Source organism: Pinus tabuliformis, chromosome 5_1 (assembly GCF_031772625.1).
Source record: "Pinus tabuliformis cultivar Carrire ecotype Pingquan chromosome 5_1, CPIR1, whole genome shotgun sequence".
Lineage (NCBI taxonomy): Eukaryota > Viridiplantae > Streptophyta > Pinopsida > Pinales > Pinaceae > Pinus > Pinus tabuliformis.
Window position 1 is genome coordinate 924,639,267 of NC_142305.1, and position 12,236 is coordinate 924,651,502.

A 12,236-nucleotide genomic window follows, 5' to 3' on the forward strand; every position below is an offset into this window, starting at 1 on the left:
CTAATTACTTCTCCATTTTCATTCAATTTATTTTTGAAGACCCATTTAGTCCCTATGACATTTTTATCTTTTGGTCTAGGAACCAATTCCCAAGTATTGTTCTTTTCGATCTGCTCAAGTTCTTCATCCATTGCTTTGACCCAAGATTCATCTTTGCATGCCTCTTTCACATTTTGTGGTTCAGTGGAAGAGAGTAATGCCAAATAGCTTGAAGCTTCTTCAATTCTTCTTCTTGTTTGTATTCCTGCTTCTTTCTGCCCCACAATCTGAGATTCTGGATGATTCTTTTGAACATATCTAGATGGAGTCTTCTCTTCTATTCTTGTCTGCTCCTCTGGTTCTTCTTGAGGTTCTTCTTCTTCTTGAGGTTCTTCTTCTTCATCATTCTGCCTTTGAGGGTAGCCTTCATCTTCTTCAATGTCTTCATGATGAACTTGCCTAGGAATATATCCCTTCTCATCAACCACTACATCAATGTTGTCAACAATTCTGCCAAGTCTTTTGTTGTAGCACTTGTAAGCTTTGCTGTGTGGAGAATAACCAAGAAGAATGCCTTCATCTGCTCTTGGTTCAAGTTTTCCAAGTTTCTCATCAGTATTCTTAATATAACATTTGCTCCCAAAGATTTTGAAATGCTTCACTGAAGGAGTCTCACCACTCCAGAGCTCATGAGGTGTTTGAGTGCTGTTTACTCGGACATTTGTTTTGTTAAGAATAATAACCGCAGCATGTGCAGCCTCACCCCAGAAATTTGAGAGAGTACCTGATTCATCAAGCATAGCACAATCCATTTGTTGGATTGTTCTGTTCATTCTTTCCACAACCCCATTTTGTTGAGGAGTTCTAGCTGTAGAGAATTCTCTTCTTATCCCATGTTCTTCACAGAAATCGAAAAATTCATTTGAGGTAAACTCCCCACCTCTGTCAGATCTGAGGCACTTAATTTTGTGTCCTGATTCATTTTCAACCAAGGCTTTGAAGGATTTGAATTTTTCGAATGCTTCATCCTTGTGCTTCATAAGTCCTAACCAGACAAACCTGGAGAAATCGTCAATGAATAATATCAAATATTCTTCTCCTCGAGGTGTCCTTTTCCTAAATGGACCACATACATCTGTATGGACTAGCTCAAGAGGTATGCTGGCTGATCCTTCCTTCTCTGGAAAGTTAGTTCTGGTTTGCTTTCCAAACTGACAAGATTTTCATATAGTGTTGTCTGGAATTTTGATATCTGGAAGACCACGAACTACCTGATATTTGCATGCTTTCCTTATTTGTGAAAAGCTTAGATGCCCCAACCTTCGATGCCATAGCCAGTGTTCATCATCCTTGCTCAAATAGCATTGTTGTGGTCCTTCTTCAAATATGTATAGATTATTTGGAGTCCTTCTTCCTTTGATCACTGTTTTACCTGTATCAAGGTCACGAACACAACATCCATTTGATCTAAATATTACTTCTGTTCCTTGATCGCACATCTGACTGACACTCAGAAGATTATGCTTCAATCCATCAACATACAAAACATTTCCAGCTTTGACCTTCTCTTTCAATGGAGCAACACCTTTTCCTTTTATGGCTGCAGAGATATCGTTTCCAAAAGAAACTTTCTTCCCCTTTTCTAATGCGGTATATGACTCAAGCTTTTCTTTGTCCCCTGTCATATGCTTCGAACATCCGCTGTCAATGTACCATAGACTTTCTTGACCTTCTGCATAAAAGGCTATCCCACATCTTTCTGGTTGCAGTTCCTTTATTCTCCATGTTCTGATATTTGAGGTTTGTTCCTTCTGAGTTGTCTTCCGGAACCTGCTCCTGCATTCAGATTCTTCATGACCAAAGTTATTACAAATGGAGCATTCAACTTCATTTTCAAGAACCGAAAAGTTGTTATAAGTTCTTTTCATGGTTCCAGTCATTCTCCCTTGCTTTTGAGCTTCTCTAGTCATGATTGTCTTGTAGGCAACACATTGAGCTGCTTTGTGACCGAAGTTATGGCAAGAAAAGCATTGGCCATAAAAGAAACTTCTGCGATAATCAGATCTATCATCCAATCGATTGTAGCTTCTATTCACATTCATTCTTGGAGCAAATTGGGAAGATTTTACCTGAGGCTGATTGTAGCTTTTGTTTGTCCTTAAGGCAGTTTGTCCTCGAATTTCTTGATGGTCTTTATTTGTTCTTGAGGTAAACTGTCCCTGATTCACCTGATGACTTTTATTTGGCCTTTGCTCACTTCTCCTTGCTGCATCAAGATAGCTTTTAGAGGTAGAGGATTGAGATGTTTCTCCATTATATCCAAGACCTGTCTTGATCAGAGGAGATCGCTGCACATTGATAATCTCATCCAAGGTTTCAGATCCTTTAACAAATTTAAGATTAATCGCTTTTGTTTTCTCAACCTCCTTTCTAAGACAAACAATCTCACATTCCAATTTTTCAAGATGTTTTTCCTTTTCAGCTAGTTGACATTGTAGAGAATCAATAATAGCACTCTTCTCTTCTAAGCAAACTTTGAGATCTTTCATTTCTTCACAAAAGCCTTCTACATCTATAGCATCCATATAGTCATCATCTTCAAAAGCCATTAACAATTTATATCTATTACCTTGTTCATCTTCATCACTATTTGAAAGACCATCACTATCTTCATGAGTGTAATAGCTTTTCTTCTCTTCATTTTGTTTCTTGTTCCATTTAACAGGTTCCTTTCCCTTGTCATTCTTATTTTTGTGAGGACATCTGGCAGCATAATGACCTACTCTTCCAAAAGTAAAGCATTTAAAAGGTAACTTACCTCTGAACCTTCCAGAACCCCTTTGAAGATTTCTGACAAAATTTGATTCCTCTTCTTCATCTTCTGGCACGTGACTTGCTTCATAATACTCTTCTTTGCCTAAAGCCTTGAAGGCAGCTTCTCTTCTGTCTGATGGACCTCCCTTTCTCATTTCATAAGCGGTTAGAATCCCGTGAAGCTGAGACATAGTAAGAATTTGCAGATTTTCCTTTTCTTCTATGGTAGACACTTTAGATTCAAACTTGGGGGACAAAGATCTTAGAACCTTTTCAACCACAATAGCCTCTTTTATTTCTTCACCCAAGTTTTTCATGCAATTAACAATCTCATCTACTCTAAGGAAATAGTTAGCCACACTTTCATCATTATACATTCTGAGAGTCTCATACTTAATCCTGAGAGTTTGAAGTTTAGCACGCTTTACCTGTTCGTCTCCTTCATAGCTCGTGACAATTTTGTCCCATATTTCTTTTGCCGATTTATAGTGCATTACCTTCATGAATTCTGACTGAGATATACATCCCAATAGAGTATTGACTGCTTTTGCATTTGTTTCATATTTCTTTTTCTCGGCTGCATCTGTAGGAGTAGCTGAAGGAAAGGTGTAGCCTGTCTCTACGATGTCCCAAACTTCTGTACCAAGAGATTGAAGATAGGCAGTAACTCTTACCTTCCAATAATTGAAGTTTGTCCCATCAAAAACCGGTGGCCTGACTGATGCTTCTCTCTCGTAGTTGCTCATGATGAACGATCTACCTTCAAGCGATCAAGCTTCTCTGAAGGACCTGCTCTGATACTAATTGTTGGAAATAATACTGAGAGGGGGGTTGAATCAGTATTATCAAATCAATAAAACTTTTTCAATGCTCAGAAACATATACGCTACTTCAGTTAAGTGAACCAGCGTGTACACGCTACTGTGTCTAAAGAAACCAGCGTATAACCATAAATCTTATAATTCAGTTAGTTTATCTTCAGTTAAATGCATCAGGACATTATTCATCATATTAAGAGTAAACAGATGCAGTATAACAGAACAGATCATCACACAAAAGCCACACACATGAACACCATGATATAAGGTGGAAACCCAATGTGGGTGAAAACCACCTGCTGCAAGTTGTCTCTTGTTGGCATTATGATTCAGGTGTTGTCCTTGATGGCAAACCCATTCAGGTGATAAATCAAGAAGGACGCAGGAAATATGTTCAGCAAGTGCGTCCCCGCAGGTATACCATACAGAACCCGCGTCCAGGGACGCAGGCCAGCCGTTCAGGAGGTGCGTCCGCCCAGTGCACACATTTCAAGGCAGAGAAAAGCACGTGGGGGTTTCTTGTGTGGTATCTAGCCGACGGTTTTGTGTTTCTATGGTGTCGGCTCGTGGTTTTGTTCCATGTTTTGGGGAGAAGCTTGCCTATATAAAGCAAAGGAGTTCATTTGGATTATGTATCATCTTGGTTGAATATCTTTTGGTGAGATCTAGTCCAGATCTATGAAGGCGAATCTTCTAATGGACTGTGATCTCTATGGCGCATGATCAGATCTGTGGATCTGAGTGTTTAGGTTGGTTCTGAAGTCCTCATATCTTTTATATCTGAAGGGACGCAGGTTCAGTGAAGGGAAAGTGCGCCGGGACGCAGTACAGTAAAGGCTCAGGTGCGTCTCTGAGGCAAAGGACGCGGCGCGACTGTGTTATTGGGTGCGTCTCTGAAGCAAAAGACGCGGCGCGATAGTGTTTATGGGTGCGCCGGTCGCAGCAAAGCATAGAGGAACAGTGCGTCGGCACGCAGAACAGTGGAAGGTAGACTGCGTCCAGTCGCAGGTCACAGAAAGAAAATATGCGTCCCTGTCTTCAGATGATCTGTTGACTGTATATTTCTGTTCATAAGGTGTTCTGGGTTATTTCTGTAATTACTGATCTGATATCTGTAGTGGACTGTATCTGTTGTATACTTGTTGATCATTTGATTCTTCATGAAAAGAAGTAGGGGGTTGTAGCTCCCTTCCAGGAGAGACTGGAAAACGAGAGAGAGTTGTAGCTCTCTGCAGGTTGCAGCCTGCGTGCTGGTAAAGGACTGCACCAGTACAAAATCATTGTAAAAAGAATTTCTTGAAAGAAGATAGAGACATATTGCAGCAGGTGGTTTTCTCCCGCATTGGGTTTCCACCTTACATCTTGTGTTCTTTGGTGTGACTGTCTATTTTCTTTATTCATGCTCATTATTTTATGGTACTGATGTGCAAGAATAATTCAAAAGATCAAATAAGGAAGATTTGGTAAATTGCTTGATAATACTGATTCACCCCCCCTCTCAGTATTATTTCCAACAATTGGTATCGGAGCAGGTCCTTCAGAAAAGCTTGATCGCTTGAAGGTAGATCGTTCATCATGAGCAACTACGAGAGAGAAGCATCAATCAGGCCACCAGTTTTTGATGGGACAAACTTCAATTATTGGAAGGTAAGAGTTACTGCATATCTTCAATCTATTGGTACTGAAGTTTGGGACATTGTAGAAACAGGCTATGCTTTTCCTTCAGCTACTCCTACAGATCCAGCTGAGAAAAAGAAGTATGAAACAAATGCAAAAGCAGTCAGTACTCTATTAGGAAGTATATCCCAAACAGAATTCATGAAGGTAATGCACTTCAAATCAGCAAAAGAAATATGGGACAAAATGATCACAAGCTATGAAGGAGATGAACAGGTAAAACAAGCCAAACTTCAAACTCTCAGAATTCAATATGAGACTCTCAAGATGTATAATGATGAAAGTGTGGCTAATTATTTTCTTCGGGTAGATGAGATTGTAAATTGTATGAAAAATTTGGGTGAAGAAGTAAAGGAGTCTCTAGTAGTTCAAAAGATTCTAAGATCATTATCCCCCAAGTTTGAATCCAAAGTATCTGCAATAGAAGAAAAAGAAAATCTCCGTGTTCTTACTATGTCTCAGCTACATGGAATTCTAACTGCTTATGAAATGAGAAAGGGAGGACCATCAGACAGAAGGGAGGCTGCTTTTAAAGCATCAGGCAAAGAAGATTACTATGAAGCAAGCCATGATCCAGAAGAAGAGGAAGAAGAATCAAATTTTGTCAGAAATCTTCAAAGAGGTTCTGGAAGGTTCAGAGGTAAGCTACCTTTCAAATGCTTTGCTTGTGGAAGAGTAGGTCATTATGTTGCAAAATGCTCTTATAAGGATAAAGGAAAGGAACCAGTTAGATGGAACAAGAAACAAAGCGCAAATAAGAAAAGCTACTACACCCATGAAGATAGTGATGGCTTATCAAACAGTGATGAAGATGAACAAGGTAATAAATATAGGTTGTTAATGGCATTTGAAGATGATGATTATGAGGATGCTGTAGATGTGGATAACCTTTATGATGAAATTACTAGACTCAAGAGATGCATAGAAGAAAAGAACATGATTATTGATACTCTACAATTCCAAATTGATGAAAAGGAAAAACATCTTGAAAAATTAGAACGTGAAATTGTTGGTCTTAGAAAAGAAATTGAGAAAACAAAAACTATTAATCTCAAGTTTGTCAAAGGATCTGAAACTTTGGATGAGATTATCAGTGTGCAGCGCTCTCCACTAAATAAGACAGGTTTGGGCTATAATGGAGAAACTTCTCAAGCATCCACTTCAAAAAGTTATCTTGATGCAGCAAGAAGAAATGAGCAAGAGCACAAGGAAGATCATCAGGTAAAGCAGGGACAAATGTCAAGCAGAAACTATCAGGGGCAATCCAGCTTAAGGGTGAACAAAAGCCACAACCAGCCACAGGTAAAATCTTCTCAATTTGGTTCAAGAATAGATGAAAATAGAAATTACAATCAGTTGGCTGGTAGATCCAATAATCGCAGAAGCTTCTTCAATGGACAATGCTTTTCTTGCCATAACTTTGGTCACAAAGCAGCTCAATGTGTTGCGTATAAAACAATCATGACTAGGGAAGCTCAAAAACAAAGAAGTATGACAGGGATTACAAAAAGGACCTATAACAACTTTTCAGCTCTTGAAAATGAAGTTGAATGTTCTATTTGCAATAATTTTGGACATAAAGACTTTGAATGCAGAAGTAGGTTTCTGGAAAGAAAGGTACAAGAGCAGAAAAAGGAACAAGCCTCAGGCGCCAAAACATGGAGAATAAAGGAACCTCAAACAGAAAGATGTGGGATAGCATTTTATGCAGAAGGACAAGAAAATCTATGGTACATTGACAGTGGATGTTCGAAGCATATGACAGGTGATAAAGAAAAACTTGAGTCTTATTCTAATTTAGAAAAGGGAAAGAAAGTCTCTTTTGGAAATGATACTCCTGCAACTATAAAAGGAAAAGGTATTGCTCCTTTAAAAGAAGATGTTAAGGCTGGAAATGTTTTGTTTGTTGATGGATTGAAGCATAATCTACTAAGTGTCAGCCAGATGTGTGATCAAAGAACCGAGGTTATATTCAGATCAAATGGATGCCTTGTTCGTGATCTTGATACAGGTAAAACAGTTCTCAAAGGAAAGAGAACTCCAAATAATCTATACATATTTGATGAAGGACAACAACAATGCTATCTAAGCAAGAATGAAGAGCACTGGTTATGGCATCGAAGGTTGGGACATCTAAGCTTCTCACAAATAAGGAAAGCTTGCAAATATCAGGCAGTTCGCGATCTTCCAGATATCAAAATTCCTGACAACACCATATGCAGATCATGTCAGTTTGGAAAACAAACCAGAACTAACTTTCCAGAGAAAGAAGGATCAGCCAGCATGCCTCTTGAGCTAGTACATACAGATGTATGTGGACCATTCAGAAAAAGAACACCTAGAGGAGAGGAATACTTGATATTATTTATTGACGATTTCTCCAGGTTTGTTTGGTTAGGTCTTATGAAGCACAAAGATGAAGCATTCGAAAAATTCAAAACCTTCAAAGCCTTGGCTGAAAATGAATCAGGTCACAAAATTAAGTGCCTCAGATCTGACAGAGGTGGGGAATTTACTTCAAATGAATTTTTCGATTTCTGTGATGAACATGGGATAAGGAGAGAATTCTCTACAGCTAGAACGCCTCAGCAAAATGGAGTTGTTGAAAGAATGAACAGAACAATCCAACAAATGGCTCGTGCTATGCTTGATGAATCAGGAACCCCCGCAACCTTCTGGGGTGAGGCTGCACATACTGCGGTTATTATTCTCAACAAGACAAATGTCCGGGTGAACAGCACTCAAACCCCTCATGAGCTCTGGAGTGGTAAAACTCCTTCGGTAAAGCACTTCAAAATATTTGGGAGCAAATGCTATATCAAGAATACTGAGGAGCAGCTTGGCAAACTTGATCCTAGAGCAGATGAAGGCATTCTTCTTGGCTATTCTCCACATAGCAAAGCATACAAATGCTACAATAAAAGACTTGGCAGAATTGTTGACAGCATTGATGTAGTGGTTGATGAAAAGGGATATATTCCTAGGCAAATACATCGTGAAGACATCGAAGAAGATGAGAGCTACCCTCAAAGACAGAATGATGAAGAAGAAGAACCTCAAGAAGAATCTCAAGAAGAACCTCACGAAGAAGCAGAAGAACGGACAAGAATAGAAGAAAAGACTCCATCCAGATATGTTCAGAAGAACCATCCAGAATCTCAGATCATGGGACAAAAAGAAGCAGGTATACAAACTAGAAGAACAGTTGCAGAAGCTTCAAGCTATTTGGCATTACTTTCCTCCACCGAACCACAAAATGTGAAAGAGGCATGCAAAGATGAATGTTGGGTGAAAGCAATGGATGAAGAACTTGAGCAAATCGAAAAGAACAACACTTGGGAGCTGGTTTCTAGACCAAAAGATAAGAATGTTATTGGAACAAAATGGGTCTTCAAAAATAAATTGAATGAAAATGGAGAAGTAATTAGAAACAAAGCCAGACTCGTCTGTAAAGGGTATGCGCAGCAAGAAGGAATAGACTTTGAAGAAACTTTTGCTCCTGTTGCAAGACTTGAGGCCATCCGAATGTTCCTTGCTCTCTCAAGTTTTCAGAACTTCAAAGTATTTCAAATGGATGTGAAATCAGCCTTTTTGAATGGAGACTTGGAAGAAGAAGTGTACATTGAACAGCCAGATGGGTTCATTCTTGGAAATGATCCAAATCTTGTATGCCGATTGAAAAAGGCTCTCTATGGTCTCAAACAAGCTCCAAGGGCTTGGTACTACCGGTTGGACAAATATCTTCATCAACAAGGTTTCTTAAAAGGTTCAGCAGATAGCAATCTGTATATAAAAGTTGAAAATGACAAATTGCTAATACTTGTTGTGTATGTTGATGACATTATTTTTGGCAGCAATGAAGAAGCTATGAGTCAAAGCTTTGCCTCAGTCATGCAGAAAGAATTTGAAATGTCCTTGCTAGGAGAACTGACATATTTCCTTGGTTTGCAAATCCAACAGAAGGAAGGAGGAATCTTTTTATCTCAAACCAAGTATCTCAAGCAGATTTTGAAGAAATATGGCATGGAAGATGCAAAACCAGTATGTACACCCATGGTCACAGGATGTAGTCTCAGTGCAAATGATGAATCTGCAGCAGTACATCAACCAACCTACAGATCTATGATTGGAAGTTTACTATATTTGACAGGTACCCGACCAGACATCATGCATGCAGTTGGAATAGTTGGAAGATTTCAGGCAAATCCGAAGGAGACTCATCTTCAAGCAGTGAAGAGAATTTTCAAATATCTTCAAGGGACTCAAAATTATGGCTTATGGTATCCTAGAGATACAGATCTTACTCTTCATGCCTATACAGATGCAGATTGGGCCGGAAGCGTGGATGACAGGAAAAGCACAAGTGGTGGTGCGTTCTTTATGGGTCCCAGACTGGTCTCTTGGTTCAGCAAGAAACAGAGTTCAATTGCCTTGTCTACAGCTGAAGCAGAATATGTTGCTGCTGCATCTTGTTGCACCCAACTCCTTTGGATGATGCAGAATTTGCAGGATTATCAAATCACTTGTACTCCTCCAATCCCTATCTTATGTGACAACACAAGTGCAATCAGCATCTCAAAGAATCCGGTTATGCATTCAAAAACCAAGCACATACCAATCAAGTACCATTTTCTCCGGGAACAAGTACTTGAACAGAAGGTCAAGTTGGAGTATGTTCCTTCTAAGGAACAAGTTGCTGATATTTTCACCAAACCGTTGCCCAGGGACACTTTTGAATACCTCAGGCAAAAGCTGGGGGTTGTTGATGCATCATCTTACTGTTGATCATCTTCCTATTGGTGGTATAGGCTCAGGGGGAGCACATAATGCATTGTTGGCATTATGGAGAAGGAGATCTTGGAAATAGCTGCAATATGTCTCTATCTCCTTCATGATGGATTTCTGGTTACAGATCTGGAGATGCATGAGCATAGGGGGAGCATACCCTTTGCCCTTGATGTCAAAGGGGGAGAATGAAGCTGAAGATTATGTGGTTGCCATCAAGTCCAAAGGGGGAGATTGTTGGCATTATGATTCAGGTGTTGTCCTTGATGGCAAACCCATTCAGGTGATAAATCAAGAAGGACGCAGGAAATATGTTCAGCAAGTGTGTCCCCGCAGGTATACCATACAGAACCCGCGTCCAGGGACGCAGGCCAGCCGTTCAGGAGGTGCATCCGCCCAGTGCACACATTTCAAGGCAGAGAAAAGCACGTGGGGGTTTCTTGTGTGGTATCTAGCCGACGGTTTTGTGTTTCTATGGTGTCGGCTCGTGGTTTTGTTCCATGTTTTGGGGAGAAGCTTGCCTATATAAAGCAAAGGAGTTCATTTGGATTATGTATCATCTTGGTTGAATATCTTTTGGTGAGATCTAGTCCAGATCTATGAAGGCGAATCTTCTAATGGACTGTGATCTCTATGGCGCATGATCAGATCTGTGGATCTGAGTGTTTAGGTTGGTTCTGAAGTCCTCATATCTTTTATATCTGAAGGGACGCAGGTTCAGTGAAGGGAAAGTGCGCCGGGACGCAGTACAGTAAAGGCTCAGGTGCGTCTCTGAGGCAAAGGACGCGGCGCGACTGTGTTATTGGGTGCGTCTCTGAAGCAAAAGACGCGGCGCGATAGTGTTTATGGGTGCGCCGGTCGCAGCAAAGCATAGAGGAACAGTGCGTCGGCACGCAGAACAGTGGAAGGTAGACTGCGTCCAGTCGCAGGTCACAGAAAGAAAATATGCGTCCCTGTCTTAAGATGATCTGTTGACTGTATATTTCTGTTCATAAGGTGTTCTGGGTTATTTCTGTAATTACTGATCTGATATCTGTAGTGGACTGTATCTGTTGTATACTTGTTGATCATTTGATTCTTCATGAAAAGAAGTAGGGGGTTGTAGCTCCCTTCCAGGAGAGACTGGAAAACGAGAGAGAGTTGTAGCTCTCTGCAGGTTGCAGCCTGCGTGCTGGTAAAGGACTGCACCAGTACAAAATCATTGTAAAAAGAATTTCTTGAAAGAAGATAGAGACATATTGCAGCAGGTGGTTTTCTCCCGCATTGGGTTTCCACCTTACATCTTGTGTTCTTTGGTGTGACTGTCTATTTTCTTTATTCATGCTCATTATTTTATGGTACTGATGTGCAAGAATAATTCAAAAGATCAAATAAGGAAGATTTGGTAAATTGCTTGATAATACTGATTCACCCCCCCTCTCAGTATTATTTCCAACATCTCTATCTTTCTTTAATAAGAACTTCAGTTTAAAATCTTTTGTACTGGTGCAGCCTTATACCAGTACGCAGGCTACAACCTGCAGAAGGCTTCAACCTTCTCTCGTTCTCCAAACTTCCTTGGAAGGGAGCTCCAACCCCCTTTGCTCTTGTACTAGCTAAGATACTAGTACGTAGGTGCTGGCCTACAATCTTCTTTCCTTCAGGTACCACTTTTCATCAATTTTCAGACTGGATACTCCTGAAGCACAACATTACAATCTGAAGACCATGATTCATTCACAAATCATTGAAGCATAAAACAACCAATACTAGCATCATCAATCTTTGAATCACTGAACCACTGAAACCCTGTCAAACCCAGTCACCAGAACACAGAGCAGACTACAGAACTATGCAATAATAGTCAGATCCAGCTGCAACCCAAAAATCAAGCTCCAAAAGATATACGCTACTACAATGAAGGCAACCCACGTATACACGCAGTTTTACCAAAGACAACCTGCGTACAGATCTAAAAATAATTTTTCATAACTTGCAGCTATACCAGATTTCAGTTATACCCAGAACATAACATTGCGTCAGTATGCAGATCTAGAAATACGCATAATCAACCATATAAAGATAGTTCATTTCAAACCATTTGATCCCGATCTCTCCTTAGATCTTGTTCTCCATCAACCGATGAGATCTCTCCTTAGCTCAGATCAAGCAATACATCATCAA